Below are 8,966 nucleotides of genomic sequence, written 5' to 3'. Positions count from 1 at the left end.
TCATGTGCACCATCCTAAACATTTGACAGAATGAAAATACTAGTGGTGATCACTGTCAAAGAGAACTGAGAGATTAAAAATGCTTTTTTTAGCACTACCGCAGAAAACTGACAGTATAAAAAATGCTTGTGTAGATGGTAGCAGAGAGAAGTGACAGAATGAAAACTGCTTTTGTGAGCACTACCCCAAAAGATCACAAGTATCTTGGTATATTCTTTTGTGTTAAGGTTTGATTGAATATGTCAGGCAGGAATTATAGGGTATTATATAATTATAAGTGTTTCGTGTCTCTGTTATTTTTTAGTTTTTAGGACAGACTTTTGGCTTCTGTTTTATTTTTACAGAGGGTTCCATGCAATGTCTGTTTTTTTATTCAATGTTTTTTCTGCTGCTGTTGAATATATAGCACAAGGGGTTCATAGTCACCATTTGTCTTTCCTTGGTGTCGTTAGTTTTAAAATATAAGGAGCATTTCACATCTGTTGCTGAATATTTGAAGTCACTTTTAGTCTGTTGATGCATTGGCCCCTTACCTACTGTTACCAGTTTGTGATCACTATTAGAACTATCGATTCTTTGGATCGTAATATATTTCATCAATAAGAGATTCTGTGTTTCTGTTAAACCATCATCACCAAATACGGCTTCTTCTTGTAACAAGTGTTGTGTCTTTTAACGATGCATCAACACCAAAAGCTTTCTGCCTATCACAGGTATATTCATCTTTCACCACTAAATACTCTTGGCTGCTAGTGAATCGTAAACACCTAGCATTCCAATACTACTATGGAAGCTGCTACATAAAGACCTCAACACTGTTACTTTTTCAGTGAACACAGGAAATCTTTAACAGAACTTCTAATGTTGTGCTTGTCTGGCCACTGACTACCACTTTGATTCAAAACTCTCTGTCTTTGTGTTCCTAAAACTGTTAGGACTTTCCACAGACCTCACAATGCCAGTTGTGTGTTTGCTATATCATCCAGACATCTGTCTCCATAACACCAAGACACACTAACTGTACAAATATATAGCTGAAAGTTTCAGACATCTGTCTTTGTAATACCATGGCAAACTCACATTTATGGCTGAATGTTCCAGACGTCTGTCTTCATAACACCAAGACACACTAACTGACCACATTTGTGGCTGATTGTTCCAAATGTCTCTCTCTCTCAGTCTCTGAAACACCAGACACACTAACTGTTCACATTTATCGCTGAGTGTTCCAGATGTCTTTCTTTGTAACACCAAGACACACTAACTGACCACATTTATGGCTGATTGTTCTAGACATTTGTCTCTGTAACAGCAAGACATACTAACTGTGTTTGTGACTGTTCCTGTGTACCACTCATCTAATGGCAACCTTGGCTTACATCCAGCAATAGTATTTCCATAGAGGCTATTTTGGATTGTCTCCGAAGCATCCTTGATATTTACGAGGGGTTTTAAGTTCAGAGAATGATTGAGGAGGTTTGCATGATGCTGAAATTCATGAACTGCTGCAGCAGTACAAAGGCAGCTATAGTGTCTTCAACGTAACATGTAACATGTAACATGTAATACAACAGCCAAGTGAAGTTTCATATTACCCCTAACAGTTGCATGTAGTAACTTTTGGTGATTCTGAACACTAAATGGCCAAATGAAGTGTTATGACATAGCGTTTCATAGTCGAGTCAAATGTTACATGATGTCATCCATATAAAATCTTCATGAAAAGCTTGCGTAATCTAAAGTGAATAGGCTAGCTTCAGTGACATTTATCTGTGAGTTGACATTTATACATTTCTCGGTTATAATGTCATTGAGAAATATAATGAATAACCTACTTGAAACTCAGAATTACAGTATACCTGCCCCTTGAGAATGAATGAATGATTCTCCTACTAAGGGGGTTGAGATAACCCTGGGACACACACTCTATAACTCCAATCCGGATTATGTGGTTTGATTCCTCAGTGTGTACAGTGTTGGGAATGTGTTCATCGGTCCTTGGATATTGGTGGAATATCATTAAAGCAGGGCCCTACTTACATCAGTATTAGAAAAAATTGGTGTTTGTTTAAATCGTCTAGTTTTTTATTTAAAATGAACCAATGAGGAATGATGTTTAGAAAAATATATGGAAAAGTTATACTAAGCAACTGGAACTATTGTTTGAACCAGTAATTTGGTTGTTGAAAGAATAATGAAGCAAAGGATCTGTGAAGATCCTGAGGTAGAATTGGTCTTCAGCATCCCTTGAATGTGGTGACCCATGTTACAATATTGGCCTTCAGTAACCCATGCTTGTCATAAGAGGCGACTAGCATTATCGAGCGGCCAGGCTCGCTGTCTTCGTTGACACATGTCAATGTTCCCTAATCCACAGTTGGATGCTGATGCTGCCGATCAGCAAATTGTCTAGTCCGCGCTTGATTATTTACAGACTGCCACCATAGATCTGAAATATTGCTGAGTGTGGTGTAAAACTCACTTACCCATGAGTGACATAAACAAAATTAGGTGGTCAGTCCATTGACCAGGTCAGTTTGTATCATATTAAAAATGCATAGTGATCCATGTTCATGATGTAAGGCACTGGATTGTCTGGTCCAGACTTACAGATTATTTACAGATCACTTGATTATCGCAGTATGTGGCATCAAACAACAAACAAGCAAACCTGAGAATGTGACATCATCATATGAGTGATAAGGATGTGATGAAAGTCCAGTTATGTCCAGAAATGATTCAGAAAAACATACAAAATTTGGGATACATTAAGAAGGACCATCACTGTGCAGTCAGCAAATACTAACATTAAATTTAGGAAGAAATGTAGAGAAAATATTGTACATCTTATCTCTATTTCCAATTTTGTATATTGCTAAGAAAATTACTTTTTATTTTGATGATCAAATAGCTAAATCTCCTTGACTTAATTTTTATTTATCACCAAGATGTATCTATTTCTGAGAAGAACTTTCTCTGAGACAAAAAGAGGATTTAGTGTAAGGATATGTTATTTAAAAACATTGTGTATGTCTATCCTGGGAATTTCTGAAAACAGTTTCAAACCATTCTGATAAACCTTAAGATAACCTCCTCAAAAACTGTAATAATCTATATTGAAATGTTGTTGAGGGTGTGTTCATTAACAACAAAGAGATCATTTCATATGTATCACATCAACATTGCTACACTGTGCATCCTCATACAGAACATACATGTGTTGTATTTTGAGCCTCATTTTGTGATACAATACTGTATTACCATACTGCTGCACCACTAACATTAACAGAAGATTTCAGTAACATATTTCAGTATTCCTTCTTCTGATATGTCTGGTCCAGACTCAAGGACACCTTAATATTATTATATACAGGGCTTCAGATGAGGCAAGTGTTTGCATATTTTACTCAATAAAAATCATGTTTACTCAATTACAAATTTAGAAGCATAAAAAACGCATAAGAATCACTTAAAACCCAGTGGGTCTCTATATAATACATTGCCTACTTTACTCAGTTAACTAAACTGGCTTGTGTATGAAAAATTGGTCAAGGTGTCTGAACTCTGCAACAGCATTAGCAAATGTTAAGCAATGCCTATATTTACATATGCTATTAAAGCTGTAGCCACTGTCCAGAGTTTGCTGTAGTAGTCATGTGACTTTCATGTTGCATGTTTGAAAATGGCTTCCAACAATTTGGCAATATAAGAATTACGAAAAACTTAAGTCTATTCAAAAGCGTTTATATGTATATACTTATAAGTGGTAATTACCCAATAAGGATAAACATACATTTTCCTCAGTCATTGGATGTCAGTATCAACAGCCCATCATATCAGCAGTCTCAACTCCTTGGGGAGTATGCAACTCTTGCTGCCTCTAGGTGTAGCAGTCTATCAACAGCCCATCATATCAGCAGTCTCAACTCCTTGGGGAGTATGCAACTCTTGCTGCCTATGGGTGTAGCAGTCTATCAACAGCCCATCATATCTGCAGTCTCAACTCCTTGGGGTGTATGCAACTCTTGCTGCCTCTATTTGTAGCAGTCTTATCCTGTCAAGGTACCCATTCACACCTGGGTGGACTGGGACGTGTTGCTGTACCCACAACTTGGTGTTTGTACATATTCATGTGGCCACCATCTGGTCATATACCAACAGATTCATTTTTAAGTGCACAGAGTTGTGTACTGTTGACTAGGGGTTGTGACAACACAGAAAGAGTCTTCACACAAAGTGGATGCCAAAGCTTTTACACCCGGTCACAGATGGGCTGCCTGGTGCTTTAGCCAGCTCAGCCACCTCGCCCCCAAATAAATCTAGGATATTGTTGAGTTAGTAGAATAGTTGAGTAGACACACTAAGAACAAACTTTCTAATGCAAATTTAAGAAAAAGATTTTGAAAGGATATTTAAGCAGTTGCTTTTGAAAAATGTAATCACTTTTTTCTGTCATTCGTTCTGCCACCTTAATGTCAGAATCATATTTTTGTTTTCTTATGTCAATTCAGATTCAATGTCTGGTCATTCACTGACGTGAAATAGGCGTAATAGGGAATATTTTTGCTTTATAGAATTGCTGATTGAAGTGTAAACCTTTCAGTTGCACTTTACATTATGTCACATTGATTCACATTTTTTAATGCAGTTCTAGCATGTCATAGTAACCTGTGGATTAAAGAATAAAGTCTAAGATTAAAGACAGAGCAAACCAGTGGTCAGCTGCATGAGCATCTATGTCATCAAGGAATTTGTTCTGTGTTTACCAATGTACATTGTAAACTTCCAACACACAGATTAGTGACTTGAAATAAGTGCTTCATCTTGATGCTGTGAAGTACTCAATATGGATACACCGGTATATCAAATGACTGAGACATAATTCACTGTCTTGCCATGTCAGTGTAGAAGACATACTGAACTGAGCCCAGATTTTTTAAACTCTCTTAGCGCTAAGATAGTCGTAAGTGTCATACATTAATATTAACTTAAGATTGACTATTTTAGCACTAAAAGACCATAAACTTGACTCTTAGCATGATTGTCAGTAGAATTTACCGTAATTATTTACGAAGGATACTAGGTGACCTTCTGTGTAATACCATTGTTATTAAATGATTTATTCATTTCGTTCCTTTTGATGCTGAATCTTTCACAAATTTAATAAAATGCTATTTCATTGAAGCAATGTGTAGAATTCTGTTTATACTGTCCAACAGAAACTGCCGATAGTATGATGACCCTCAGTTTCCCGTGTGTCATGCAAGGTCTAATACTGTTGTAACGGAGGTACATGTACTACGATGTTGATAAGATTATTATTGAGAAAACCCTGCATGTTTGAGCATCTGAAACACAATGGATATGTACGATGAACATTTTCAGTAAATGCCATCTGCACTGAATTTCACTAGTTTACGTAATTTATCAGAGCGCAACAGTGGATTTGTTGATGAAATATTTGTGGAGGGATGTGATCGCAGTTCACAGTCTCACTGCATTTCTCACTTAGATACCCATTGGTTGTAAGAAGCCGTTGAGGTTACGATCATTCTCTGAATCCAGAGAAGTACACCAAGCTTCCATTTGTTCCATGAAGAAGCAGGAGTATTGGATGCAGCTACACCAGATCTGACAGACTGAGCTGGAACAGGACCCTTGTCTACATCCCAGAAATCAATAACACCAGCCCTGCAGCAGGATGATAACTACACTAATTGACCCTGGGAACCTCATGTCTGAATTAATTTAGGAAAGGAGAATTATTTGTGCCGTTTATCATGGAGGACAGTTGATGGGACATGCTAGGCATTGTTGTCATGTGATAGGGAGAGTTCCTTTGTGAAAGTGATAGTAAACATGGTGAATGGAATTTACTTCTTATCAGATGTTGACTTCTTGCAGTTACTGCTGTCCCCAGATTATACACTTCATGAAACAAGCACCACTTACCAAATACATGTTCTAACAAACTTGCTTATAACAAACTGATGAATATGACAAACTCTTTCATATTTCACTCCTGGACTCTTGATGTATATTTTGTTTGATTGGAATGTTTTTAACAAAGTATGGTTTAAAAAACTAAACAGTGAGATTTATGCCACTTTTAACAGTATTCCAGCAATATCATGGCAGGGAACCCAGGAATGGGCTTCACATGTTGTACCCATGTGGGAAATCAAACTTGGGTCTAAGGTGTGACAAGCAAATGCTTTAACCACTAGGCTACCCCACCACCCACTAAAAACAGTGGTTCCATTGGGTAGGTAGTAACAGTGTAAGCCAAGTCTTGTATTTCCATGGAACCACATGGTGAAATACTCATTGAAATACAGAAACTGATATTTGTTGTCCAGTGAGACTTGTTGTAGCCATTCGGTGTTAATAGTTTTTGTATCAACAGAGGTCTTGATGGTATCTAAGACATGTTCAAAGCAACATAAAAATAAAATGTTACAATCCCAAAATATCAACGTGAATTTAAACTTACGAGATTTTTTAAGCATAGTATTTTTGTTATTTTAAGTTTTGACCAAATTTTCTCATCATTGCCAGTGGCTGAAGGGATGGTGTAAATCCAGCTGGGGTCCATGCAGATAGCAAAGGCATTTTAAGTATCTGTTGAAACTTTTGTTTGTTTCAGTGTGATGTATTTGCACATTGTTTCATTGAAATAATAAGATTTTAAAATGCTTAATGCAGTCCTATAATAATGTTATTGAGGGCCATAGAGTTCGGTGGTGGATATTTGAATGGAATCTATGAGTCTGTCTATCCACCTGGCTAGCTATTCTCGAAATGTTCATAGCCCTACGAACATCTTAAGCCCATTTGTAGCACATCGGGGATGATCAAAGTTAAGAATCCTCAGAGCTATGAACATTACAAGAGCAAGAGCCCTGTTTCTCATGAGTATAAATTTTCTTTGGAGTTTTAGCTCAGTGAATTTAAGTTTTACCCTCTAGTATAACAGGTCATGATCTAACCAGAAAATTTAGGTCTTAAAATAGTTTTTATCTGGTCGTGATCTTTTTTCAGTTCTTTTAAACTTGCGTAAAATGGAGATAAGTGTTTTTCCAGACCTACTCAGGTTAAAGAACTCAAATTTCACACAGTGATGCTACATGTCACTGTCTAAAAGGAATTACAAATTTACAGCTGTTAAATGCTTTTAAGTTCCTGTATTCATAATCCAGTTGTTGCTCAGGTAAATGTGATCAGCCCAAATTGCGAAATCATCACACATGCAGAGTTAGAACTGAAATACACTTTCATAATAAACAGCATAAGACAAGACTTCCTCATTAATGTAATGAAACATACAAGCAATCACCCACTGAATTACATACGGCATGCAAGACACCTTGTGGAGTTTCAGCTCTGTCTTAGCAGTGAGATTCATCTTAAATGTGTACCAAAATTAAGGTTTGGAGGCAAAATCAATATGTGGCAATCAATCATTTGAATCGGTAACATTTCTAATCAGACATGGTAACCCATTCAAGATCATGTGTGATACAAATAGTTGATATCAGAGATAGCAGGGGGAAAAGATGGAGATAGAAACAGAGAGGAAACTGCAGAAGGGGAACCTCAGCAAGAACCTTGGTGTTGATATTTGGGCAAGAAAGACTGTATATGAGAGGAAGAGATAAAGAGAGATATGTGAGGATGTAGACTGTCCAGTTTGAGAGTCGATGGTGGTGAGAAATGGATGTAGCCTGTTCAGCATGAGGGCTTATGGTGTAGAGAGATGTGAGGTTGTAGACTGTTCAGCCGGAGGGGCTGATGATGGAGAGACAGGGTCATAGACTGTTCTGGAGGGGATTATGTTGAGAGATGCAATGACAGACTTGGCTGATTGTGGAGCGAGAGGGTTGTAGACTGTTCATGAGGGGGTGATGGTTTAGAGTGGTGAATGTAGGCTGTTCAGGAGGGGGTGATGGTTGAGGGAAGTGAATGTAGGCTGTTCATGAGGGGTGATGGTTGATATTGGAGAGAGGAATGTACAGTGTTCAGGAGGTGGTGATGGTGGAGAGAAGGCAATATTGGCTGTTCAGCAGAAAGGGTTGACGGTGGAGAGAGCAGAATATAGACTGTTCAGGAAGGGGTGATGGTGGAAAGAGGAGAATATTGACTTCAGCAGGAGGGGATGATGGTGGAGAGAGATGGATTTAATTGAACATTTTTCCTTCATAATGCAATTTCCTGTTTGAGATGTGTTTTTGGTAGATAATACTGAAGGTGATATTTCATTATTCAAAGTCCCTTGAATCAGGACTTCTTCATAGTTTGTTGGAATTTGATCACACTTCCACTGCCAGTTGTGATTCTTCAGACTGCTGCAGACTACTGCACACACATTATTGACATTATTGAGATTATTCTTCTATGAACTTCTTCCAATGAGACCCTGGGAATCCTTTTCTGACATGTCATTTATGGTCAATGGTCAAGGTCATGCCAGAGAAAATTGCATTTATCCTTGAGAGCAATGGCTATGGTTAGCTTTCATTTGTCACATTACATTGTTCTGTAACTGTCATACATAGATGTATCATGCAGTCATAGTTCTTACAGACAAATGTTACCACAACCTTATTTTATAGTATAATGTATCAGAGTTCAGGATAACCTACAATGAACTTATTCCTCATGGTCTTCAACAACATGTTTGGCTACTTTGATATTATCAAGGTCAAGAAAAACTAGTGTTAAAATGTTCTTGTTACACTTTCTCAGAAAGTGTTATTGCATTTGCCATTACACTTGCATGAACCTTCTGTAGAATGGGGCAGCCTAATGGTTAAATAGTCCGTTCATCACACTGAACACTCGGGTTCCATTCTCCACATGGGTACAATGAATGAAGACCATTTCTGGTGTCATCCACTGTGATATTGGAATATAGCTAAAACCACACACTCACTCACTCACACACTCACTCACTCACTCACTCGCTG

The 8,966-nt window shown here is 37.7% G+C and overlaps 1 protein-coding gene across 2 annotated transcripts in view; it reads left to right on the top strand.

Annotated features, from left to right (window-relative positions):
• LOC137293503 (protein stoned-B-like) overlaps positions 1–8,966 on the top strand; it is a 62,485-nt gene that overhangs the window by 46,033 nt on the left and 7,486 nt on the right. The window lies entirely within an intron of this gene.

This window comes from Haliotis asinina, chromosome 8, assembly GCF_037392515.1.
Source record: "Haliotis asinina isolate JCU_RB_2024 chromosome 8, JCU_Hal_asi_v2, whole genome shotgun sequence".
NCBI lineage: Eukaryota > Metazoa > Mollusca > Gastropoda > Lepetellida > Haliotidae > Haliotis > Haliotis asinina.
The sequence above is the reverse complement of the archived record's forward strand: the minus strand, read 5'-3'. Positions and strand labels throughout refer to the sequence as shown.